The following is a 25,824-nucleotide window of genomic DNA, read 5'->3' as shown; positions in this document are numbered from 1 at the left end:
CTGAAAAGTCTATTTGTGGAGATGAGCTCCTGGACTCCCGTTAAGAAGACATGTTGTCAACCTCTAGATCCCTTACATGCCTGCACTTTTCGGCTTGCTGCTGCTGCAATCCACGCGTTTTAGATCTGCATAACTCCACCTCTTTAAACACAGCACCTTCACCCCCTGCTGTTCCCACCCGCCTCAACACCGTTGGAAGGGAGGAGAACCAATTAAGGCGGGGGGTGGGGTGGAACGAGCAGCTGTCTACCCTTAGCAGGAGGGCTCCTGATTACATACCTCTCCTGCTGCTGCTGCTGCTGCTGGCTGTCCAGCAGCAGACTGAAGGTGGCTGCTGCTGTGCACAGGTATATAAAGGCTCAGAGCCTATTATGACACGCGCAGCCAGCGTTCCATTGCCACATTCCATCTACTGCAGGCAGGATACCTGGCTGGCTGAATGTCGCTGAGAAGCTCACAGAGACCGCCATAAGCAACAGTTTAACAGAATGCCACAGACTAATCAACCAAACTTTTTGGGTTGGGTTCTCTTTTATAGTCTGCAGGCATTAAATGAAAGAAGTCAGTGTTCCAGCAGAAGGAGACAACGTTTCAGAAAAGGCATTGTAGCAAACCAAAAAAGAAATTTTAAGCGCAGCAGAGTAACCAGCGCACATACCTGTTAGCTCAGGTGAGTTTAAAAGGCTGCTGTTGATAACAAGGGCATTTGCTAAATAGATGGTGTGTGTGCAACAATATACTGAAAGGTCAATTATATTGTGCAGCTTATCTCACCACCTGTAGTTATTTAGGTGAAAGCTCCAAAATGCTTGCCTAATATGTCTGTTTATCCAAAAGGAAGTAAAAAGGGAGAGCTAGAAAGATAGCATTGCATCACATTACATGGCAATGCAATGCACAGTTGCTGAAGTTGAACCAAAATGAGCTTGTAATCTGGCTTCTGCAACTTTGAACATGAAAAATCCAATGAGGAGAAGAAAAGCAAAGCCAAAGAGTCCATCCCAAAATCCGACAAACAAGCAAAATGAACAAAAAACATTGAATTCAATATTTTCTGATTTCAGAAACTGCATTAAAGAAGGGGTGCACCGGTCCTGGAGATACTGCAATACCAGGTCAATGCGTGGAGTGGACAGAGCAAGCTCTTTTTCCATCTCCCTGTTCTAAAAATCCATTTAATATATGGTCCCCAGATAGGGGACGTATCAGATATTAAACTGATAAGAACAGATACTACACTTGATCTTAGCCAAAAGGCCGAGAAGCGATAACCAGAATTGGTTTCAAACTATGGAGCCACCCAAGGATACTGAAAAGTCCATTTGTGGAGATGAGCTCCTGGACTCCCGTTAAGAAGACATGTTGTCAACCTCTAGATCCCTTACATGCCTGCACTTTTCGGCTTGCTGCTGCTGCAATCCACGCGTTTTAGATCTGCATAACTCCACCTCTTTAAACACAGCACCTTCACCCCCTGCTGTTCCCACCCGCCTCAACACCGTTGGAAGGGAGGAGAACCAATTAAGGCGGGGGGTGGGGTGGAACGAGCAGCTGTCTACCCTTAGCAGGAGGGCTCCTGATTACATACCTCTCCTGCTGCTGCTGCTGCTGGCTGTCCAGCAGCAGACTGAAGGTGGCTGCTGCTGTGCACAGGTATATAAAGGCTCAGAGCCTATTATGACACGCGCAGCCAGCGTTCCATTGCCACATTCCATCTACTGCAGGCAGGATACCTGGCTGGCTGAATGTCGCTGAGAAGCTCACAGAGACCGCCATAAGCAACAGTTTAACAGAATGCCACAGACTAATCAACCAAACTTTTTGGGTTGGGTTCTCTTTTATAGTCTGCAGGCATTAAATGAAAGAAGTCAGTGTTCCAGCAGAAGGAGACAACGTTTCAGAAAAGGCATTGTAGCAAACCAAAAAAGAAATTTTAAGCGCAGCAGAGTAACCAGCGCACATACCTGTTAGCTCAGGTGAGTTTAAAAGGCTGCTGTTGATAACAAGGGCATTTGCTAAATAGATGGTGTGTGTGCAACAATATACTGAAAGGTCAATTATATTGTGCAGCTTATCTCACCACCTGTAGTTATTTAGGTGAAAGCTCCAAAATGCTTGCCTAATATGTCTGTTTATCCAAAAGGAAGTAAAAAGGGAGAGCTAGAAAGATAGCATTGCATCACATTACATGGCAATGCAATGCACAGTTGCTGAAGTTGAACCAAAATGAGCTTGTAATCTGGCTTCTGCAACTTTGAACATGAAAAATCCAATGAGGAGAAGAAAAGCAAAGCCAAAGAGTCCATCCCAAAATTCGACAAACAAGCAAAATGAACAAAAAACATTGAATTCAATTCTTTCTGATTTTAGAAACTGCATTAAAGAAGGGGTGCACCGGTCCTGGAGATACTGCAATACCAGGTCAATGCGTGGAGTGGACAGAGCAAGCTCTTTTTCCATCTCCCTGTTCTAAAAATCCATTTAATATATGGTCCCCAGATAGGGGACGTATCAGATATTAAACTGATAAGAACAGATACTACACTTGATCTTAGCCAAAAGGCCGAGAAGCGATAACCAGAATTGGTTTCAAACTACGGAGCCACCCAAGGATCCTGAAAAGTCCATTTGTGGAGATGAGCTCCTGGACTCCCGTTAAGAAGACATGTTGTCAACCTCTAGATCCCTTACATGCCTGCACTTTTCGGCTTGCTGCTGCTGCAATCCACGCGTTTTAGATCTGCATAACTCCACCTCTTTAAACACAGCACCTTCACCCCCTGCTGTTCCCACCCGCCTCAACACCGTTGGAAGGGAGGAGAACCAATTAAGGCGGGGGGTGGGGTGGAACGAGCAGCTGTCTACCCTTAGCAGGAGGGCTCCTGATTACATACCTCTCCTGCTGCTGCTGCTGCTGGCTGTCCAGCAGCAGACTGAAGGTGGCTGCTGCTGTGCACAGGTATATAAAGGCTCAGAGCCTATTATGACACGCGCAGCCAGCGTTCCATTGCCACATTCCATCTACTGCAGGCAGGATACCTGGCTGGCTGAATGTCGCTGAGAAGCTCACAGAGACCGCCATAAGCAACAGTTTAACAGAATGCCACAGACTAATCAACCAAACTTTTTGGGTTGGGTTCTCTTTTATAGTCTGCAGGCATTAAATGAAAGAAGTCAGTGTTCCAGCAGAAGGAGACAACGTTTCAGAAAAGGCATTGTAGCAAACCAAAAAAGAAATTTTAAGCGCAGCAGAGTAACCAGCGCACATACCTGTTAGCTCAGGTGAGTTTAAAAGGCTGCTGTTGATAACAAGGGCATTTGCTAAATAGATGGTGTGTGTGCAACAATATACTGAAAGGTCAATTATATTGTGCAGCTTATCTCACCACCTGTAGTTATTTAGGTGAAAGCTCCAAAATGCTTGCCTAATATGTCTGTTTATCCAAAAGGAAGTAAAAAGGGAGAGCTAGAAAGATAGCATTGCATCACATTACATGGCAATGCAATGCACAGTTGCTGAAGTTGAACCAAAATGAGCTTGTAATCTGGCTTCTGCAACTTTGAACATGAAAAATCCAATGAGGAGAAGAAAAGCAAAGCCAAAGAGTCCATCCCAAAATCCGACAAACAAACAAAATGAACAAAAAACATTGAATTCAATTCTTTCTGATTTTAGAAACTGCATTAAAGAAGGGGTGCACCGGTCCTGGAGATACTGCAATACCAGGTCAATGCGTGGAGTGGACAGAGCAAGCTCTTTTTCCATCTCCCTGTTCTAAAAATCCATTTAATATATGGTCTCCAGATAGGGGACGTATCAGATATTAAACTGATAAGAACAGATTTTTTTTTTTTTTTTTTTTTTTTTCCACTCAGATTACAAGTCCCATATTTACCATTTCATGCTTTGCAATGATTTCCAAATGGTATTAGGTTGTTATCCATCATTGTGGGTCATATATCCATTTTTCCAATCTTATTTTATATATATACGTTTATATTATCACAATACAGTTATTCCATATTCTTTACATCACAACATTGCAATCTTTACCATTACGATTTAAGGCAACATTCCTCTCTTCAGGCCATATGCTGCCAAGGCATTCAAAAGCCTTCCATCCAGAAACCGACCATCCCAAGCTTCTTCTACCTCTTTAGCCAACGACTGAGGTATTCTGTAAGTTGAAAAAAAACGATGCATATCGCTATAAATGTTATTCCACACTTTGCGCCTTAGACTAGCCTGACTCCCCCCTTCACAACTCTCTAGCATTTTCAACACTTCTTGTCTCTCCTCCATCTCCCTCATATTTTTTTCTGAAACATCCTTTGCTTCACTAGAGTCCTTCCCAGATGACAAAACTCCTTCAATTTCTTCTCTGGCTTCACATGCGACATCCTCTCTTTCTTCTTCACTAGTTTCTTCACCCTCCTCCTCCTCTTCCATATTACTTACAGCACCTTCCTTTTCATCCTGACTGGAGGACTCACTTTCCTCCTGATCTTCTGACTCCCTATCCACCTCCACTTCTTCTTCCAAGCTAGTATTTTCAATCTCAACGCCTGTGATATCACTCTCAGTATCTTCTTCCATATGATCACCTTCTTTTCTTATATCTCTTATTTGTTCCTCCTTCTTTTGAGATATGTTCTCTTCCGTTTCATCATGGGGGGCAGCTTCAGACTCTTCTTCATTTCCATCTTCCTTGTCAACTGACTTCTCCTCCCTTTTATTGACAGGACAGCAATCATATAAATGACCACTGCCACCACATAGATTACATTTCTTACTTTTTTCACAATTCTCTGCCTTATGTCCCACTTCTTCACACTTGGCACACCACTGTAATGTACAGGAATCCTTTTCATGGCCATACTGTTTACAACGCCTACAAAACTTCGGCATACCTGTAAAGAACATATCTCCATTAACTGTCCCGATTTTGAATCTACTTGGTGGGAGTACCACAACACCATCCGAACTTTCCTTGAACTTGACCAGGAACCTCCACCTCGTGGTCCAAAAACCATATCGGTTAAACATTTTGCCAGCAGAACTCACTTTCTCACAGTACCGGGATAAAAAGGTCATGATCTCTTCTTCCAATATGAAAGGACTATACATCCTTATTACTATTAGCCTTTCCTTCCTAGGAAAATGCGACACAAAAAAAACACCTTCAAGTATCGAATCTTCCTTCACTAGATCCATTCTCTTCCAAAAGTCAGAAAAGATATCTTCTGAACAAAAAATAACATCATATATCCCTCTCTTCGGGAACTCCAACATAGACAAAACTTGTTCCATTTGAACTTCCAATAGTCCAAACAAAATCTTCTCTACCAAAAAAAACAAGCCAGACTTCTTCTTCTCTGGATCCAAAAAAATAAACCGCACTGCATTCTTCAGTCTTGCAAAAACTGGGACCTCTTCACAGGTCAGCATATTTGGGCTTCTCCCGTCCATATCTTCACACCAAACGTGGCAAAAATCCTCCTCGCCTACTTAAAAAAAGCAGGCAGGCTGATCGCCCCTCGTTGCCCAGGGACTAATCCGGCTCCCCAAAAGCAGCAAGGGGGTGAAGCCGCACTGCTACATGCAGCGATCCCCCGAGGCCAAGGAGCCGGGTACCCAAGGCACCTCTCAGCCAAGACCAAGGCAGCAACCGGTAGATCACTGCACTTGATCTTAGCCAAAAGGCCGAGAAGCGATAACCAGAATTGGTTTCAAACTACGGAGCCACCCAAGGATCCTGAAAAGTCCATTTGTGGAGATGAGCTCCTGGACTCCCGTTAAGAAGACATGTTGTCAACCTCTAGATCCCTTACATGCCTGCACTTTTCGGCTTGCTGCTGCTGCAATCCACGCGTTTTAGATCTGCATAACTCCACCTCTTTAAACACAGCACCTTCACCCCCTGCTGTTCCCACCCGCCTCAACACCGTTGGAAGGGAGGAGAACCAATTAAGGCGGGGGGTGGGGTGGAACGAGCAGCTGTCTACCATTAGCAGGAGGGCTCCTGATTACATACCTCTCCTGCTGCTGCTGCTGCTGGCTGTCCAGCAGCAGACTGAAGGTGGCTGCTGCTGTGCACAGGTATATAAAGGCTCAGAGCCTATTATGACACGCGCAGCCAGCGTTCCATTGCCACATTCCATCTACTGCAGGCAGGATACCTGGCTGGCTGAATGTCGCTGAGAAGCTCACAGAGACCGCCATAAGCAACAGTTTAACAGAATGCCACAGACTAATCAACCAAACTTTTTGGGTTGGGTTCTCTTTTATAGTCTGCAGGCATTAAATGAAAGAAGTCAGTGTTCCAGCAGAAGGAGACAACGTTTCAGAAAAGGCATTGTAGCAAACCAAAAAAGAAATTTTAAGCGCAGCAGAGTAACCAGCGCACATACCTGTTAGCTCAGGTGAGTTTAAAAGGCTGCTGTTGATAACAAGGGCATTTGCTAAATAGATGGTGTGTGTGCAACAATATACTGAAAGGTCAATTATATTGTGCAGCTTATCTCACCACCTGTAGTTATTTAGGTGAAAGCTCCAAAATGCTTGCCTAATATGTCTGTTTATCCAAAAGGAAGTAAAAAGGGAGAGCTAGAAAGATAGCATTGCATCACATTACATGGCAATGCAATGCACAGTTGCTGAAGTTGAACCAAAATGAGCTTGTAATCTGGCTTCTGCAACTTTGAACATGAAAAATCCAATGAGGAGAAGAAAAGCAAAGCCAAAGAGTCCATCCCAAAATCCGACAAACAAGCAAAATGAACAAAAAACATTGAATTCAATTCTTTCTGATTTTAGAAACTGCATTAAAGAAGGGGTGCACCGGTCCTGGAGATACTGCAATACCAGGTCAATGCGTGGAGTGGACAGAGCAAGCTCTTTTTCCATCTCCCTGTTCTAAAAATCCATTTAATATATGGTCCCCAGATAGGGGACGTATCAGATATTAAACTGATAAGAACAGATACTACACTTGATCTTAGCCAAAAGGCCGAGAAGCGATAACCAGAATTGGTTTCAAACTACGGAGCCACCCAAGGATCCTGAAAAGTCCATTTGTGGAGATGAGCTCCTGGACTCCCGTTAAGAAGACATGTTGTCAACCTCTAGATCCCTTACATGCCTGCACTTTTCGGCTTGCTGCTGCTGCAATCCACGCGTTTTAGATCTGCATAACTCCACCTCTTTAAACACAGCACCTTCACCCCCTGCTGTTCCCACCCGCCTCAACACTGTTGGAAGGGAGGAGAACCAATTAAGGCGGGGGGTGGGGTGGAACGAGCAGCTGTCTACCCTTAGCAGGAGGGCTCCTGATTACATACCTCTCCTGCTGCTGCTGCTGCTGGCTGTCCAGCAGCAGACTGAAGGTGGCTGCTGCTGTGCACAGGTATATAAAGGCTCAGAGCCTATTATGACACGCGCAGCCAGCGTTCCATTGCCACATTCCATCTACTGCAGGCAGGATACCTGGCTGGCTGAATGTCGCTGAGAAGCTCACAGAGACCGCCATAAGCAACAGTTTAACAGAATGCCACAGACTAATCAACCAAACTTTTTGGGTTGGGTTCTCTTTTATAGTCTGCAGGCATTAAATGAAAGAAGTCAGTGTTCCAGCAGAAGGAGACAACGTTTCAGAAAAGGCATTGTAGCAAACCAAAAAAGAAATTTTAAGCGCAGCAGAGTAACCAGCGCACATACCTGTTAGCTCAGGTGAGTTTAAAAGGCTGCTGTTGATAACAAGGGCATTTGCTAAATAGATGGTGTGTGTGCAACAATATACTGAAAGGTCAATTATATTGTGCAGCTTATCTCACCACCTGTAGTTATTTAGGTGAAAGCTCCAAAATGCTTGCCTAATATGTCTGTTTATCCAAAAGGAAGTAAAAAGGGAGAGCTAGAAAGATAGCATTGCATCACATTACATGGCAATGCAATGCACAGTTGCTGAAGTTGAACCAAAATGAGCTTGTAATCTGGCTTCTGCAACTTTGAACATGAAAAATCCAATGAGGAGAAGAAAAGCAAAGCCAAGGAGTCCATCCCAAAATTCGACAAACAAGCAAAATGAACAAAAAACATTGAATTCAATTCTTTCTGATTTTAGAAACTGCATTAAAGAAGGGGTGCACCGGTCCTGGAGATACTGCAATACCAGGTCAATGCGTGGAGTGGACAGAGCAAGCTCTTTTTCCATCTCCCTGTTCTAAAAATCCATTTAATATATGGTCCCCAGATAGGGGACGTATCAGATATTAAACTGATAAGAACAGATACTACACTTGATCTTAGCCAAAAGGCCGAGAAGCGATAACCAGAATTGGTTTCAAACTACGGAGCCACCCAAGGATCCTGAAAAGTCCATTTGTGGAGATGAGCTCCTGGACTCCCGTTAAGAAGACATGTTGTCAACCTCTAGATCCCTTACATGCCTGCACTTTTCGGCTTGCTGCTGCTGCAATCCACGCGTTTTAGATCTGCATAACTCCACCTCTTTAAACACAGCACCTTCACCCCCTGCTGTTCCCACCCGCCTCAACACCGTTGGAAGGGAGGAGAACCAATTAAGGCGGGGGGTGGGGTGGAACGAGCAGCTGTCTACCCTTAGCAGGAGGGCTCCTGATTACATACCTCTCCTGCTGCTGCTGGCTGTCCAGCAGCAGACTGAAGGTGGCTGCTGCTGTGCACAGGTATATAAAGGCTCAGAGCCTATTATGACACGCGCAGCCAGCGTTCCATTGCCACATTCCATCTACTGCAGGCAGGATACCTGGCTGGCTGAATGTCGCTGAGAAGCTCACAGAGACCGCCATAAGCAACAGTTTAACAGAATGCCACAGACTAATCAACCAAACTTTTTGGGTTGGGTTCTCTTTTATAGTCTGCAGGCATTAAATGAAAGAAGTCAGTGTTCCAGCAGAAGGAGACAACGTTTCAGAAAAGGCATTGTAGCAAACCAAAAAAGAAATTTTAAGCGCAGCAGAGTAACCAGCGCACATACCTGTTAGCTCAGGTGAGTTTAAAAGGCTGCTGTTGATAACAAGGGCATTTGCTAAATAGATGGTGTGTGTGCAACAATATACTGAAAGGTCAATTATATTGTGCAGCTTATCTCACCACCTGTAGTTATTTAGGTGAAAGCTCCAAAATGCTTGCCTAATATGTCTGTTTATCCAAAAGGAAGTAAAAAGGGAGAGCTAGAAAGATAGCATTGCATCACATTACATGGCAATGCAATGCACAGTTGCTGAAGTTGAACCAAAATGAGCTTGTAATCTGGCTTCTGCAACTTTGAACATGAAAAATCCAATGAGGAGAAGAAAAGCAAAGCCAAAGAGTCCATCCCAAAATCCGACAAACAAGCAAAATGAACAAAAAACATTGAATTCAATTCTTTCTGATTTTAGAAACTGCATTAAAGAAGGGGTGCACCGGTCCTGGAGATACTGCAATACCAGGTCAATGCATGGAGTGGACAGAGCAAGCTCTTTTTCCATCTCCCTGTTCTAAAAATCCATTTAATATATGGTCCCCAGATAGGGGACGTATCAGATATTAAACTGATAAGAACAGATACTACACTTGATCTTAGCCAAAAGGCCGAGAAGCGATAACCAGAATTGGTTTCAAACTACGGAGCCACCCAAGGATCCTGAAAAGTCCATTTGTGGAGATGAGCTCCTGGACTCCCGTTAAGAAGACATGTTGTAAACCTCTAGATCCCTTACATGCCTGCACTTTTCGGCTTGCTGCTGCTGCAATCCACGCGTTTTAGATCTGCATAACTCCACCTCTTTAAACACAGCACCTTCACCCCCTGCTGTTCCCACCCGCCTCAACACCGTTGGAAGGGAGGAGAACCAATTAAGGCGGGGGGTGGGGTGGAACGAGCAGCTGTCTACCCTTAGCAGGAGGGCTCCTGATTACATACCTCTCCTGCTGCTGCTGCTGCTGGCTGTCCAGCAGCAGACTGAAGGTGGCTGCTGCTGTGCACAGGTATATAAAGGCTCAGAGCCTATTATGACACGCGCAGCCAGCGTTCCATTGCCACATTCCATCTACTGCAGGCAGGATACCTGGCTGGCTGAATGTCGCTGAGAAGCTCACAGAGACCGCCATAAGCAACAGTTTAACAGAATGCCACAGACTAATCAACCAAACTTTTTGGGTTGGGTTCTCTTTTATAGTCTGCAGGCATTAAATGAAAGAAGTCAGTGTTCCAGCAGAAGGAGACAACGTTTCAGAAAAGGCATTGTAGCAAACCAAAAAAGAAATTTTAAGCGCAGCAGAGTAACCAGCGCACATACCTGTTAGCTCAGGTGAGTTTAAAAGGCTGCTGTTGATAACAAGGGCATTTGCTAAATAGATGGTGTGTGTGCAACAATATACTGAAAGGTCAATTATATTGTGCAGCTTATCTCACCACCTGTAGTTATTTAGGTGAAAGCTCCAAAATGCTTGCCTAATATGTCTGTTTATCCAAAAGGAAGTAAAAAGGGAGAGCTAGAAAGATAGCATTTCATCACATTACATGGCAATGCAATGCACAGTTGCTGAAGTTGAACCAAAATGAGCTTGTAATCTGGCTTCTGCAACTTTGAACATGAAAAATCCAATGAGGAGAAGAAAAGCAAAGCCAAAGAGTCCATCCCAAAATCCGACAAACAAGCAAAATGAACAAAAAACATTGAATTCAATTCTTTCTGATTTTAGAAACTGCATTAAAGAAGGGGTGCACCGGTCCTGGAGATACTGCAATACCAGGTCAATGCGTGGAGTGGACAGAGCAAGCTCTTTTTCCATCTCCCTGTTCTAAAAATCCATTTAATATATGGTCCCCAGATAGGGGACGTATCAGATATTAAACTGATAAGAACAGATTTTTTGATTGAATATATCTTTTATTAGCACAAAAAATAAGTTAACAGACAGTGTACAGTGCCGCAGCCCAGTACACACAGAATTCTACATCATATTTACATAGCATGAGGATACGACGCACTAACTAGACACATCACACCCCTATGCTACACAAAACACTCAATCTGAAAGAAAAAGCATGTCAATCAATACAGTACGACGAACCGTGATAAGGGATGGGGATTGGGAAAAAGGGGATGGGGAGGGGAAAATCACAGGCCCGAAGCTTTATTGAAAGACAAGACACATAAGGGGAGAGGGGGAGGAGGGGTTTAGTCCTCATCCTCGTCCTCCGGACCGTCCATGATGGAATAGTCTCTGAGCAGGCTGTGGATCAGCCTGCGGCAGTCCTGGATGGACATCCTCTCCCTCCTCAAGATGAGCCGGTTCCTGGCGACCCAAACGGCATCCTTGAAGCAGTTCATAAGGCGCCAAGCCTCCTGGATGGCTCCGACGGTATGAACCCCAGGGAAGAGTCCGTAAAGCACAGAATGGTGCGATAGGCTCGCCCTGGGGACAGAGTTCCTCAGGTCGTCCTCAAGTGCAGTCAATAGGCGCTGTGCAAATCCGCAGTCCCAAAAAGTGTGCAAAGATGTTTCCTCCACGAAGGGGCACCTTGGGCAGTACCGGGTCTTGCACAGGTTCCGGGCATGCATGAATGACCGGACGGGCAGTCCGCCCTGAATCGCCATCCACGACAAGTCCTTGTGCCCGTTGGTCAGCCTGTCAGACGACACATTTGTCCACACAGTCTCCAGCGTGTCCTGGTGAAGTCCTGTGATGTTCTCCACGTCATCCTTGGCTCTGATTAGCTTGTGGATAGTTTTGGGCTTCCACAAGTCGGGCTTGAGTCCCTCCAGTTGATGCTCCCCCACAAATCGAACGACGTCTCCGTAGAACCATGGCGTCGTCCAGTTGTAGGGGAAGGAGCTGTCCCACTTGTCCCAGCCGAGTCGCCTCCAAAGAGGAAGCAGGAAGAAGCGAGACATGGACCTGCCCGCGGAGCCATTCTTGACTTGCAAAGTCCGGCGGACACAATCACACACAAAAGAGGATCGCAGGAGGGTGGGGATATCTGGAACGCCCTTCCCACCCTTGCGAGGCTCCTTGTACATGACGGCCCGCCTGACTCTGTCCATCTTGGATCCCCAGACAAAGTGAAACACTGTCCTGGTAATGGCCCTGCACACAGTGACGTGTGGGGGCCAGGCCTGCGCCGTGTACTGCAAGACGGGCAGGACCTCATTACGCAGGACGAGTGCCTTACCCTCACAAGTGAGGTGTCTGAGGCTCCAGAGTCCGATCCGTTGCTTCACCTTGGCCAAGCGTTCTTGCCAGGACTTGAGGGCCGCTCCTTCCTTCCCGAACCAGACTCCCAGCACCTTGAGGAAATCCGGTTGAATGTTGAAGGGGAAGGGGGCGGAGGAGGCCGGCTGCCAATCCCCGAAGAGCATGGCTTCCGACTTCCTGCAGTTGACTTTGGCCCCTGAAGCCCGGCCGAACCTCTCACACGTCTGGACGAGGGCGTCGACTGAACCACGATCAGCGCAGAAGACGGTGACGTCGTCCATGTAGAGCGAGCACTTGAACTCGTGTCGTCCCGGACCCGGTGCGGTGATCCCTCTGATCTCTCCATTCTGCCGGATAGCCTCTGCGAAGAGTTCTATAACACAAACAAAAAGAAGAGGTGATAGAGGGCAGCCTTGTCTGACCCCAGAGAGGACAGGGAAGGGGTCAGTCTTCCAGCCGTTCACCAACACCGAGCTGTGGATATCAAAATACATCAGACGGACATACGAACAAAACATGTTACCCAAACCTAACCGGTGCAGAGCTCGGCCCATGAACTCGTGGGAAACCCGGTCGAAGGCCTTCTCCTGATCCAAGGAGACCAGGGCCGCGTGTGCGCGGCGGACCTTGATGTACTCGACCGTGTCCCGCACGAGAGCGAGGCTGTCTGCGATGCGACGTCCAGGGATGCCGCAGGTCTGGTCCAGGTGGATGATCCGTCCGATGACCGTCTTAAGTCGTGTCGCCATCGTCTTGGCCAGGATCTTGTAGTCCACGTTGAGCAGAGTGATGGGACGCCAATTCCTCAGGTCGCACCTCTCTCCCTTCCGCTTGTACAGGATCGTGACCATTCCTTCCCTCAAAGATGGAGGCATTCTACCCTCCACCACCATCTCCTCGTACAGGTCCAACAGGTCCGGACAGATGAGGTCTCCCAGCGCTACATAGAGCTCCGCTGGAAGACCATCACTGCCCGGGGTCCTGCCGGTCCTAAAGGATTTAGCGGCAGAGAGCAATTCGCCCACCATCAGAGGTTTGTCCAAAGCTGCCGTGCCTGCAGGATCAAGATGGTTAGTGATACCTGACAGGAACTTATCAGCAGCGTCGGGGTCGGTAGTCTTGTGGGAGTAGAGTTCGCTGTAGAAGTCGCTGACGACCCTCATCACGTCCTCCTTCCCACGTCGCATGTTTCCGCTCTCGTCTCGCAGCTCGTTCAGGGGCGTGTGACCGGCATGAAGTTTTCTGAAAAAGAATGAGTTACATTTCTCACCCTTCTCCAGATTCTCCACTTTGGAACGGAAGACGATTCGCTTGGACTCCTCCTCAAAGTGCCTTTTCAGGCTCTTCTTGGTCTCCTCCAGCTCCTCCCTCACGTCCCAGCCGCAGTGAAGAAGGTCCTGCAGCGACCGCAGCTCGCGCTGCAGCCCTCTGAAGTCCCTCCTCTTCTCACACGCCTGTTGTCGACCCTTGGCCTGAAAGAAACAGCGAAACTCAAGTTTAACATATTCCCACCAATCAGAGACTGTTTGGAAGCTACCCTTGTAGGACTGCCACATTGCGTAGGCTGCTCTCAGCTCCTCCACGACTTCATCCTGAGCCAGCAGAGCACAATTCAGCTTCCAGGAGCCGGGGCCGGACGGAAAACCGTCGCCGAGGACACCTTGTAAGTGAATGGCTCTGTGGTCGGAGAAGAAGCAGGAGACCATCGAGTGCCTACTCTGCCTGACTGCCCGAGAGGTGAACACAAAGTCAATCCTGGAGCGGAGTGAGCCATCGGGTCGGCTCCACGAATAGTTCGTGGAGCCTCTCCCCATGGAGCCCACCACGTCCTGAAGAGAGGCCTCGGTTACCATCTCGATGAGCAGCTTGGACGTGATGTCCAACTTGGCAGATGTGCCAGAACTACGACCATCCTCCTCGATGGGGCAGTTGAAATCCCCGGCCATCACTAAGGTCCTGGTGGTGGCAAGCTGAAGCCGCAGGGTCTGGAAAAGCTCCAAACGCTCATTCTTCAGTGGGGACGCATACACGTTGATGAACCTGACAGGTTCTCCCGCCCAGTTGCCATCTACAACAAGAGCCCTGCCGCAGATGAGCTCCTGGACGGACTCAAGCGTGAATGCGCCCCCCCTGATCAGAATTGCGACCCCCGCAGACTTGCAGTCACCCCCACCGGACCAGTAGGATGGACCGTGGGACCACTCCCTGGCCAGATGTTTGAAGGACCTAGAGGAGGGAAGGGAACATTCCTGCAACATATAAACATCACACAACTGGGAAGTAAGGAAGGCATAAATAGTCTGACGTCTGAACTTGTCCTTGATGCTCCTGACATTAATGGAAAATAAGTTAATATTAGCCATCATGTAGGGAAAAAAGAAAAAGTTAGCGCAGGCAATACACCTTAGTTACCACTCCGGTCGGGTGGTCCCTCGTCGGTGTTGACTGCTGGTGACGGGATCACCAGCAGGCCCTCTTCCTCCATCTGGTCAAGCAGCGCGGCCTCGATCTCGGCGACCACCAGTTCCTCCTCTTCTGGCTCGGCCACCAGGGTCTCAACCATGTGCTCCATCTCTTCTGGCTCAGGGAGGGTATCCTCCTTTTCGCCTACGAAATCCAGAATCTTCTTTTTGGAGGATTCAGTAGCAGGGCTGTCCTCCACCTTCCTCTTTCCCCGGGTTGGAACTGGGGAGACAAGAAGGGGAAAATCCTCCTCGGAATAGATAGCGGCGGGTGGAGGAAAGGTTAATTCCACCGCTACCATGGTCTGGGGAGGGAGAGTGGCTGCCGGGGCAGGGGAAAGGACACCTGCTGAGGAGTAGGGGAAGGAGGAAGAGGAAGTGGAATCCTCAGCAGGGGTGGCCGGGGTGGGGGGGAATTGGACGGGGGTGGCAGGGGGAGGGATCGAGAGAGGGGTGACAGAACTCTTACCCTCCTTTGACTTTTTCTTCTGCTTCGGAGCTGCTGGGACCGTCGCTGGGGCTTTGGCCACCGACTCCTTGACCGCTTTGGCCTTGGTCGTCTCGGCCTTGGCCGCTGGGGCCTTGGTCGTCGCGTCCTTGACCTTCACAGGCCTGGTCGTCGGGGCCTTGTCCTCCGTAGCTGGGGTCGTCGCAACCACCGATGCCCAGGATCTCTCACGCTTGGGGCAATCCTTGTACAGATGAGCTGCCAGCCCACACAGGTTGCAGGATGTCTTCTTCGGGCAGTCCTTCGAGCTGTGTCCCGTCACTCGACAAATCCTGCAGGCATCCTCCTTGCAGTCCTTCATCTCGTGGCCGTTCTTGCCGCATCTCCTGCAGTTCCGCGGCATGTCCGGGTAATAGATGAGGCCGTAGGAGTTGCCCAGGGAGAATGTCGGGGGAAGGTGCCGAAGTCCGTCTGAGTACGCCAGGTCCCTGTGAAGTCTAACGGTCACCGACCACTTACCTGTCCAGAAGCCGAGTCCATTCAGGATGTGAGAGGGTTCCTTCACAACCAAACAGAAGCGTCTCAGGAAGGTACAGATGTCTTGGCCTGGGGTGTGCGGGTTGCGCATGGAGACCGTGATCCTCCTTTCGTCCCTCTGGATAGGGCAGCTACCTGTAAAGGCAGAGAAAGAATTATCCGGTCCTTTTGCGCTTACCATTTCCCAGAACCTCCTGCAGGTGTTCACAGTGGCGAAGGTGACGAAGAAGATCCCCGTCAAGAAGGTCTGGATGCTGAGGGTGTCCGACCTGGAGAAGCCTCGATCCAGCAGCATCTTCTGGCAGAACACGTTCGAGGACATGTCTGGCACCCTCCCATCCACTTCCTTCAGCTTCAGGGCCACCGTCTGCCGCATCCATGGCTCCAGGGCTGGAGCTTCGTGGCGGGGCTTCTGGGGTCCCTTCTGCTGGCCAGTCGTGGAGGCAGAGTCCTTGGGGTCAGAATCGGCTCCTGGCTGGGCCCTCCTGGCTGTCCCCTGCTCCAGGCTCTTCTTTTCGGCCTTCCTCGCAGCGCTTGCCATGGCTTTCCTCCTGCAGTTACTTCTTGGAGCTGGATCTGGAACTCTTCCCGGAATGGGTGGAGCTATGCAGATTCTTCTCCCGTCGTGTTCTGGACAAATTCCCCGAAAGGTCTTTGTCTCGATGATTTTCTTCCTCGAAGATTCCACAGGACAGCCCGATTCTTCTCCGAGTCTTCGTCTTCTTCTGGATTCTTTAGAGCTTCTTCCTCCCACCGATATCCGCCTTCCTTCTCCGATGTCAGCTGGGCTCCGAAGCTCTTCTCCTTCCGAGTTCGATCGCTCTCGTCAAGTGTAGATCGTAGCTCTTGTGTTCTTAAAAGAACAGATACTACACTTGATCTTAGCCAAAAGGCCGAGAAGCGATAACCAGAATTGGTTTCAAACTACGGAGCCACCCAAGGATCCTGAAAAGTCCATTTGTGGAGATGAGCTCCTGGACTCCCATTAAGAAGACATGTTGTCAATCTCTAGATCCCTTACATGCCTGCACTTTTCGGCTTGCTGCTGCTGCAATCCACGCGTTTTAGATCTGCATAACTCCACCTCTTTAAACACAGCACCTTCACCCCCTGCTGTTCCCACCCGCCTCAACACCGTTGGAAGGGAGGAGAACCAATTAAGGCGGGGGGTGGGGTGGAACGAGCAGCTGTCTACCCTTAGCAGGAGGGCTCCTGATTACATACCTCTCCTGCTGCTGCTGCTGCTGGCTGTCCAGCAGCAGACTGAAGGTGGCTGCTGCTGTGCACAGGTATATAAAGGCTCAGAGCCTATTATGACACGCGCAGCCAGCGTTCCATTGCCACATTCCATCTACTGCAGGCAGGATACCTGGCTGGCTGAATGTCGCTGAGAAGCTCACAGAGACCGCCATAAGCAACAGTTTAACAGAATGCCACAGACTAATCAACCAAACTTTTTGGGTTGGGTTCTCTTTTATAGTCTGCAGGCATTAAATGAAAGAAGTCAGTGTTCCAGCAGAAGGAGACAACGTTTCAGAAAAGGCATTGTAGCAAACCAAAAAAGAAATTTTAAGCGCAGCAGAGTAACCAGCGCACATACCTGTTAGCTCAGGTGAGTTTAAAAGGCTGCTGTTGATAACAAGGGCATTTGCTAAATAGATGGTGTGTGTGCAACAATATACTGAAAGGTCAATTATATTGTGCAGCTTATCTCACCACCTGTAGTTATTTAGGTGAAAGCTCCAAAATGCTTGCCTAATATGTCTGTTTATCCAAAAGGAAGTAAAAAGGGAGAGCTAGAAAGATAGCATTGCATCACATTACATGGCAATGCAATGCACAGTTGCTGAAGTTGAACCAAAATGAGCTTGTAATCTGGCTTCTGCAACTTTGAACATGAAAAATCCAATGAGGAGAAGAAAAGCAAAGCCAAAGAGTCCATCCCAAAATCCGACAAACAAGCAAAATGAACAAAAAACATTGAATTCAATTCTTTCTGATTTTAGAAACTGCATTAAAGAAGGGGTGCACCGGTCCTGGAGATACTGCAATACCAGGTCAATGCGTGGAGTGGACAGAGCAAGCTCTTTTTCCATCTCCCTGTTCTAAAAATCCATTTAATATATGGTCCCCAGATAGGGGACGTATCAGATATTAAACTGATAAGAACAGATACTACACTTGATCTTAGCCAAAAGGCCGAGAAGCGATAACCAGAATTGGTTTCAAACTACGGAGCCACCCAAGGATCCTGAAAAGTCCATTTGTGGAGATGAGCTCCTGGACTCCCGTTAAGAAGACATGTTGTCAACCTCTAGATCCCTTACATGCCTGCACTTTTCGGCTTGCTGCTGCTGCAATCCACGCGTTTTAGATCTGCATAACTCCACCTCTTTAAACACAGCACCTTCACCCCCTGCTGTTCCCACCCGCCTCAACACCGTTGGAAGGGAGGAGAACCAATTAAGGCGGGGGGTGGGGTGGAACGAGCAGCTGTCTACCCTTAGCAGGAGGGCTCCTGATTACATACCTCTCCTGCTGCTGCTGCTGCTGGCTGTCCAGCAGCAGACTGAAGGTGGCTGCTGCTGTGCACAGGTATAGAAAGGCTCAGAGCCTATTATGACACGCGCAGCCAGCGTTCCATTGCCACATTCCATCTACTGCAGGCAGGATACCTGGCTGGCTGAATGTCGCTGAGAAGCTCACAGAGACCGCCATAAGCAACAGTTTAACAGAATGCCACAGACTAATCAACCAAACTTTTTGGGTTGGGTTCTCTTTTATAGTCTGCAGGCATTAAATGAAAGAAGTCAGTGTTCCAGCAGAAGGAGACAACGTTTCAGAAAAGGCATTGTAGCAAACCAAAAAAGAAATTTTAAGCGCAGCAGAGTAACCAGCGCACATACCTGTTAGCTCAGGTGAGTTTAAAAGGCTGCTGTTGATAACAAGGGCATTTGCTAAATAGATGGTGTGTGTGCAACAATATACTGAAAGGTCAATTATATTGTGCAGCTTATCTCACCACCTGTAGTTATTTAGGTGAAAGCTCCAAAATGCTTGCCTAATATGTCTGTTTATCCAAAAGGAAGTAAAAAGGGAGAGCTAGAAAGATAGCATTGCATCACATTACATGGCAATGCAATGCACAGTTGCTGAAGTTGAACCAAAATGAGCTTGTAATCTGGCTTCTGCAACTTTGAACATGAAAAATCCAATGAGGAGAAGAAAAGCAAAGCCAAAGAGTCCATCCCAAAATCCGACAAACAAGCAAAATGAACAAAAAACATTGAATTCAATTCTTTCTGATTTTAGAAACTGCATTAAAGAAGGGGTGCACCGGTCCTGGAGATACTGCAATACCAGGTCAATGCGTGGAGTGGACAGAGCAAGCTCTTTTTCCATCTCCCTGTTCTAAAAATCCATTTAATATATGGTCCCCAGATAGGGGACGTATCAGATATTAAACTGATAAGAACAGATTTTTTTTTTTTTTTTTTTTTTTTTTAACCAAATCAGATAGGCCGGAGCATAAGCTCAATCAAATCGACTTACAAAAGCCTTTCATTGACACTTAGCCTTTCATCACACTTGGTATATAATCAAAAATAAAACCAAACCTTATCATCAGGTACATTATACACTACGAATTAAACTTTACCAAAAACCTCCACTTTTTAAACTTCCAGATCCCTTCAGCATCTATAATACTTCCACGTTCCTGATCCCAGAGGTATATTACATACATACGTGACAGAATCAATCTCAAACATTCATTAACTGACATTTTCTTCCTTTTAAAAACTAACAAATTCCTCGCATCCCACAAACTTTCAATTACACACACCACCAACAACCATAAAATCCTATCCTTAATTCTACTACATGCACCCATCCCAAACATAGCAAGTTTCCAATTAACATACTTTACACCCACCAATTCCTTGCAAAGTCCCCCTATACCCTTCCATACATCATATGCAAAATCACAATCCCATACCATATGTCTAACATGCTCTCTCAAACCACATCCATCCCTCGGGCATACCTCAGATTTAACTAAATCCCTCTTCTTTTGCACATCTCTAACAGGCAAAATGTCATGCAATATCATCCAAGCGATATCTCTCTGTCTGTTAGTCACACCATCTATACTTAATTTTCTCCACATCTCGGTTACTTCCTCCCCTCTCAACCCATTGATATTACATACCACCTCACGCTCACGCACCATCCTAATGACTTTCTTCTTTTGCCTAAAATCACTCATGTTAACGGACAACAAATCATACTTCCTTACAAATTTCTCAACACAACCATACCATACAGGACACTTAAAAGCAACAGGCACTCTAGCATCCCTTTTGACCCACTTTAAGCCATAAAGCATCCATCCAGCCGAATACTTCATCATATAAGCACACTTATTACTTTTCCCTAGAACCACCACCACCATTTTCACGTAACCAATCCCTAAAAAGAAATCAATATTTGGAAAATCCAAACCACCATTTACACATAACTTATAGACATATTCCCGTTTCAATTTCTCCATGCGACTTCCCCAAAGAAAATTAAAGATGAATTTCTCAGTTTTCCTAATTTTCTTAAAAGCAGCAGGATATACATTCGCAACAAACAACAAAATAGGCAAAATAACCGCCTTAATAATCAGAACTTTCCCAGTCAGAGTTAATTCTCTCATTCGCCAAAAATTCAACTTGCGCACCACTCTCACCCCACAATCTTCCCAACTCTCATTTCCTTTCAAATCATCATTAAACTTAATCCCAAGCACCTTTATTGCACCATCCTCACACCTCACACCATCCATCCGTACATTCCTCTCACCAAAACATTTAAAGGAACTCTTAGTCCAATTGACCTTAAAAGCTGAGACACTACAAAACAAACTTAATATCAACCTTGCCCTACTCATCGCAGCCATATTCCCACTCACAATCACTACATCATCCATGTAACCTAGAATTCTCACATCCTTTCCATTACTCCCAGGAATCATCACACCTCTCATAACCTTATCCTTCCTAACCATACACATCAACACTTCAATCACACTAATAAACAAAAAAGGGGACATAGGGCACCCCTGACGCACTCCTGATTTAATTCTCACTTTCTCACTTAACCACCCATTCACCAAAAATTCACTTGAAACATTACAATACAAACTCCTAACACAGTTTACAAAATTCCTGGAATAACCCATCTTAGACAAAACCTTAAACATAAAGCTATGTGACACACGGTCAAAAGCTTTTTCAAAATCAACCGAAAACAACAAACATTTCTGCTTACGACTCATACAATCCCCAATCACATCACGCAACAACACCAAATTTTCAGTCATACTTCTCCCAGGCACTGCACACACTTGATCTTCATCCACCACACCGCCAATCACTTCCCGCATCCGGCTAGCCAACAATTTACTAAACACCTTATAGTCTGCATTCAAAAGGGTGATTGGCCTCCAATTCCCCAAATCCTTTTTATCACCTTTCTTATGAACCAAAACCACCACCCCATCTCTCATAGATTCACTCAACATATTCTCCGTGAACATATACTGGCACACCTCCAATAAGTCATTTCCCATCGTGTCCCATTCCTTAACATATAACTCCACGGGCAGTCCATCCTTCCCAGGTGTTTTATTCTTACTCGCAGACATCACCACTTTTTTAACTTCATCCAACACAATTACATCATCCAATATTTCACGTTCATCCTCACCCAAACAACCTTCTAAACACCCCAAAGCATCAGTCAACATCCTATCATCAACCCATTTTTCCCCATACAACTCCTTATAAAACAACACCACCTCCTGCATCACATCCTTCCCACTCACACACACCCCATCACCATTCACCACCTCATCCATATCTACTTTCTTCCCAAAAACTTTTTTGAAAAAAAACCTTGTGCATTTCTCATTTTTCTCCAAATGTTCAATCTTAGAACGGTAAATAATTTCTTTCCCTTTACCCTCAATATATTTCTTAATCTCTTCTTTCACTTGACACATCAAAACATCCACATCCACTCCAATCATCCTTAACTTCCTCAGCCACTCCAGTCTAGAGCTTAAATCATTAAATTTTGCTCTATTCATTGCTGCTTTCCTCCTGCCCCTTTTTCTAAAGAAAAAACCAATCTCACTCTTCATCCAGTCCCACCACTCAAGCACATTCCTGAAATCACTTTTTTTATCCCTCCACCTAACATACATTCGCCTAAAATCACGCATGATCCTATTATCTTCCAGCAAACGCACATTAAGTTTCCACACGCCACCACCATATACAAAGGAAATCTTACCTTCTAGACGTGCCCTCAAACACACATGGTCAGAGAAGGGAACATCTTCCTGCTGGAAATTCCTACAAATAACATTTTGTGAAGAAAAGAAGATACGGTCTATTCTAGACTCTATGCCTCCCCTGTCGGCCTTATAGGTCGCAGGAGGTGGATTACCTAAAAAAACTTCCGCAGCATCCTGTAAGGAAAAATCCGCCACAAGACTCTTGAGTCTTTTACCTGTAACATCCATCTTATCCCCCTCCGTCACACAATTGAAATCTCCAACAAAAATTATTGGCATTTTGCCAGATAAAAAAAAACATAATTTCTCAAAAATTTCCAGCCTCTCCCCTTTATCTATTGGTGCATACATATTTACCACCCTAACCCTCCACCCCCTACAATTTAACTTACATATTACACACCTCCCCGCCTCCACCACCATGTAACTTTCTATCTTAACACTATAACCCTTCACCAAAACACCTACCCCACAATTTTTATTACATACAGAACCAGACCACACACTTTGACCTAAAGGCCATGCATTTTCACTTAAGGGATCGGAGATCCCACACTCCTGGACACAGTATACGTCCGCATCCAAGTTGCTCAAGTAGTCCAAAATTGCCACTCTTCTCGACTCAGATTTAATCAGCCGAACATTTAGCGACAAGATGCTGAGAGCAACTTGGGCACCCATCTATTAATTTGATGTGGCAGGTCACGACAACATGCCCACCTGTACATCATCCTAACCCTTCTGGGGGTAGGACGCTGGACGTGCAGATATCGTAGTTTGTGCCTTCCCCCAAAAAAGACACATCTTGGGGATCGGATGCAGTAGGGTACACCCGGGCTGGACTCACACTGCAGTCACTTAAAGGGGAAAAGGATGGTTCAGTTTTCTTCTTTTTCTTCACTGAAGCGCCTCCATCTTCATCTGAACTATAATCCCGCCGCTGGGGGTCAAAGTCCCCCTGACCTCCCTCCTCCTCAAGGTCAGAAACGACATCGCTCCAGGCCACATGCGGTGTTCTGGTCAGATCAGACTCTTCTTCCCCCTGCAATGTAACCATCATGTCTGGAATTTCAGCCTCCAGATCCTCCACCGGGGCCACTTCCATGCCTATACGATCATCAGTTATCGTCTCAGACTCACTGACATCTGAAGCCACAGACGCGGCCCTCTGCACCGGTGGCTCAGGTGCCAGCTCCATATTTCCTCTTACATTCACACGAACCAGTTCTGGAAAAGCAACCCGAGCCTCCTCCTCATCCAGGAAAGCCAGAGTAGATATCGGAGCAGTCGGAGTTGGAGCAGTCGGAGTTGTAGCTGTGGGTGCAGGAGATTCATTTCTTCTCCTTCCCCTTCCCGCTGCCCCCGCATATGAACCAGGATGGAATATACAGTCTCTGAAGGCATGCCCCTTCTCTCCGCAGAGGTTACAGACTATTTCATTTTTGCAATTATTGGAAGAATGACCCACCTCATTGCACTTCCTGCAAATAATCTGTCTGATGTCGCATGCTTCCTGAGTATGGCCATACCTCCTACAATGACGACAAAACCTGGGCGCATTGGGGAAGAACAGGTAACCCCGCTCACTCCCAATGGAAAAATTTGATGGAGGATAATGTATACCCCCTGGTTCATCAGGACTTTCCCGGAACTTGACCATGAAACGATATTTACCGGTCCATAGTTCCTCCTCATTCATGACTTTTACTGCCACCTTGGTAATATAGCAGTGCCTATTTAGAAAGGCATAAATCAAAGCCAAGTCCACATGTGGGTTGTACATGAAAACAGTCAGAGGTACCTCTTTGGAGCAATACAAGATGACAAAAGTCAGCCCATCCAAATATTGATTGTCCAGATTCTTTTTCAAACAATCATAGAAATTGTTGCAAACAGCCATAGAAGTAAATACAAGATTATACTTGCTTTTGAATTGCTGGAGGCACAAGATTTCTTCCTTCTTCACTTCAAGGAGTCCAAACAAAATCTCCTTCACCACGAAGCTGAGGGTAAAGATTCCTTCTTTGCCTTCTTCCACATCAATCTGGATTCCAAACTTCACTCGAGCCTCACCGGGCCCAGCGTATCGAATGCGTCCCATTATCGCTAGTCGTGTCTACTGGCCAACTCCTTATAGCAGCAAGTGGCTTAAGCCATAAAATGGCGATGCCACAGGGCCAAGAGTTAACGCACAGACAGCCAAATGACTAGACCCATTACAGATCTGAGCCAAAAGGCCGAGAAGCGATAACCAGAATTGGTTTCAAACTACGGAGCCACCCAAGGATCCTGAAAAGTCCATTTGTGGAGATGAGCTCCTGGACTCCCGTTAAGAAGACATGTTGTCAACCTCTAGATCCCTTACATGCCTGCACTTTTCGGCTTGCTGCTGCTGCAATCCACGCGTTTTAGATCTGCATAACTCCACCTCTTTAAACACAGCACCTTCACCCCCTGCTGTTCCCACCCGCCTCAACACCGTTGGAAGGGAGGAGAACCAATTAAGGCGGGGGGTGGGGTGGAACGAGCAGCTGTCTACCCTTAGCAGGAGGGCTCCTGATTACATACCTCTCCTGCTGCTGCTGCTGCTGGCTGTCCAGCAGCAGACTGAAGGTGGCTGCTGCTGTGCACAGGTATATAAAGGCTCAGAGCCTATTATGACACGCGCAGCCAGCGTTCCATTGCCACATTCCATCTACTGCAGGCAGGATACCTGGCTGGCTGAATGTCGCTGAGAAGCTCACAGAGACCGCCATAAGCAACAGTTTAACAGAATGCCACAGACTAATCAACCAAACTTTTTGGGTTGGGTTCTCTTTTATAGTCTGCAGGCATTAAATGAAAGAAGTCAGTGTTCCAGCAGAAGGAGACAACGTTTCAGAAAAGGCATTGTAGCAAACCAAAAAAGAAATTTTAAGCGCAGCAGAGTAACCAGCGCACATACCTGTTAGCTCAGGTGAGTTTAAAAGGCTGCTGTTGATAACAAGGGCATTTGCTAAATAGATGGTGTGTGTGCAACAATATACTGAAAGGTCAATTATATTGTGCAGCTTATCTCACCACCTGTAGTTATTTAGGTGAAAGCTCCAAAATGCTTGCCTAATATGTCTGTTTATCCAAAAGGAAGTAAAAAGGGAGAGCTAGAAAGATAGCATTGCATCACATTACATGGCAATGCAATGCACAGTTGCTGAAGTTGAACCAAAATGAGCTTGTAATCTGGCTTCTGCAACTTTGAACATGAAAAATCCAATGAGGAGAAGAAAAGCAAAGCCAAAGAGTCCATCCCAAAATCCGACAAACAAGCAAAATGAACAAAAAACATTGAATTCAATTCTTTCTGATTTTAGAAACTGCATTAAAGAAGGGGTGCACCGGTCCTGGAGATACTGCAATACCAGGTCAATGCGTGGAGTGGACAGAGCAAGCTCTTTTTCCATCTCCCTGTTCTAAAAATCCATTTAATATATGGTCCCCAGATAGGGGACGTATCAGATATTAAACTGATAAGAACAGATACTACACTTGATCTTAGCCAAAAGGCCGAGAAGCGATAACCAGAATTGGTTTCAAACTACGGAGCCACCCAAGGATCCTGAAAAGTCCATTTGTGGAGATGAGCTCCTGGACTCCCGTTAAGAAGACATGTTGTCAACCTCTAGATCCCTTACATGCCTGCACTTTTCGGCTTGCTGCTGCTGCAATCCACGCGTTTTAGATCTGCATAACTCCACCTCTTTAAACACAGCACCTTCACCCCCTGCTGTTCCCACCCGCCTCAACACCGTTGGAAGGGAGGAGAACC

General features: G+C 46.6%; 10 non-coding genes and 1 pseudogene across 10 annotated transcripts; all 11 read right to left on the bottom strand.

Moving 5' to 3' along the window:
- Positions 1 to 1,078: 1,078 nt before the first annotated feature.
- Positions 1,079 to 1,269, bottom strand: LOC141223940 (U2 spliceosomal RNA). Its single transcript, XR_012291460.1, has one exon. It is a non-coding gene; the product is annotated as a U2 spliceosomal RNA (small nuclear RNA).
- Positions 1,270 to 2,384: 1,115 nt separating this feature from the next.
- LOC141223939 (U2 spliceosomal RNA) lies at positions 2,385 to 2,575 on the bottom strand. The gene has a single exon (XR_012291459.1). It is a non-coding gene; the product is annotated as a U2 spliceosomal RNA (small nuclear RNA).
- A 1,115-nt stretch (positions 2,576 to 3,690) lies between these two features.
- LOC141224235 (U2 spliceosomal RNA) lies at positions 3,691 to 3,878 on the bottom strand. Its single transcript, XR_012291730.1, has one exon. It is a non-coding gene; the product is annotated as a U2 spliceosomal RNA (small nuclear RNA).
- A 2,953-nt stretch (positions 3,879 to 6,831) lies between these two features.
- LOC141223938 (U2 spliceosomal RNA) lies at positions 6,832 to 7,022 on the bottom strand. The gene has a single exon (XR_012291458.1). It is a non-coding gene; the product is annotated as a U2 spliceosomal RNA (small nuclear RNA).
- Positions 7,023 to 8,137: 1,115 nt separating this feature from the next.
- On the bottom strand, positions 8,138 to 8,328 carry LOC141223937 (U2 spliceosomal RNA). Its single transcript, XR_012291457.1, has one exon. It is a non-coding gene; the product is annotated as a U2 spliceosomal RNA (small nuclear RNA).
- A 1,109-nt stretch (positions 8,329 to 9,437) lies between these two features.
- LOC141224088 (U2 spliceosomal RNA) lies at positions 9,438 to 9,628 on the bottom strand. Its single transcript, XR_012291605.1, has one exon. It is a non-coding gene; the product is annotated as a U2 spliceosomal RNA (small nuclear RNA).
- Positions 9,629 to 10,743: 1,115 nt separating this feature from the next.
- On the bottom strand, positions 10,744 to 10,936 carry LOC141224156 (U2 spliceosomal RNA). Its single transcript, XR_012291671.1, has one exon. It is a non-coding gene; the product is annotated as a U2 spliceosomal RNA (small nuclear RNA).
- Positions 10,937 to 16,500: 5,564 nt separating this feature from the next.
- LOC141224237 (U2 spliceosomal RNA) lies at positions 16,501 to 16,578 on the bottom strand (annotated as a pseudogene).
- Positions 16,579 to 17,693: 1,115 nt separating this feature from the next.
- Positions 17,694 to 17,884, bottom strand: LOC141223936 (U2 spliceosomal RNA). The gene has a single exon (XR_012291456.1). It is a non-coding gene; the product is annotated as a U2 spliceosomal RNA (small nuclear RNA).
- Positions 17,885 to 18,999: 1,115 nt separating this feature from the next.
- On the bottom strand, positions 19,000 to 19,191 carry LOC141224201 (U2 spliceosomal RNA). Its single transcript, XR_012291706.1, has one exon. It is a non-coding gene; the product is annotated as a U2 spliceosomal RNA (small nuclear RNA).
- Positions 19,192 to 25,383: 6,192 nt separating this feature from the next.
- On the bottom strand, positions 25,384 to 25,574 carry LOC141223935 (U2 spliceosomal RNA). The gene has a single exon (XR_012291455.1). It is a non-coding gene; the product is annotated as a U2 spliceosomal RNA (small nuclear RNA).
- Between the last annotated feature and the right edge of the window lie 250 nt (positions 25,575 to 25,824).

Source organism: Phyllobates terribilis, unplaced genomic scaffold (assembly GCF_046119375.1).
Source record: "Phyllobates terribilis strain yellow unplaced genomic scaffold, ASM4611937v1 Scaffold_381__1_contigs__length_1843176, whole genome shotgun sequence".
Lineage (NCBI taxonomy): Eukaryota > Metazoa > Chordata > Amphibia > Anura > Dendrobatidae > Phyllobates > Phyllobates terribilis.
Note: the sequence above shows the minus strand (reverse complement) of the source record. Positions and strands in the feature narration are given on the sequence as shown.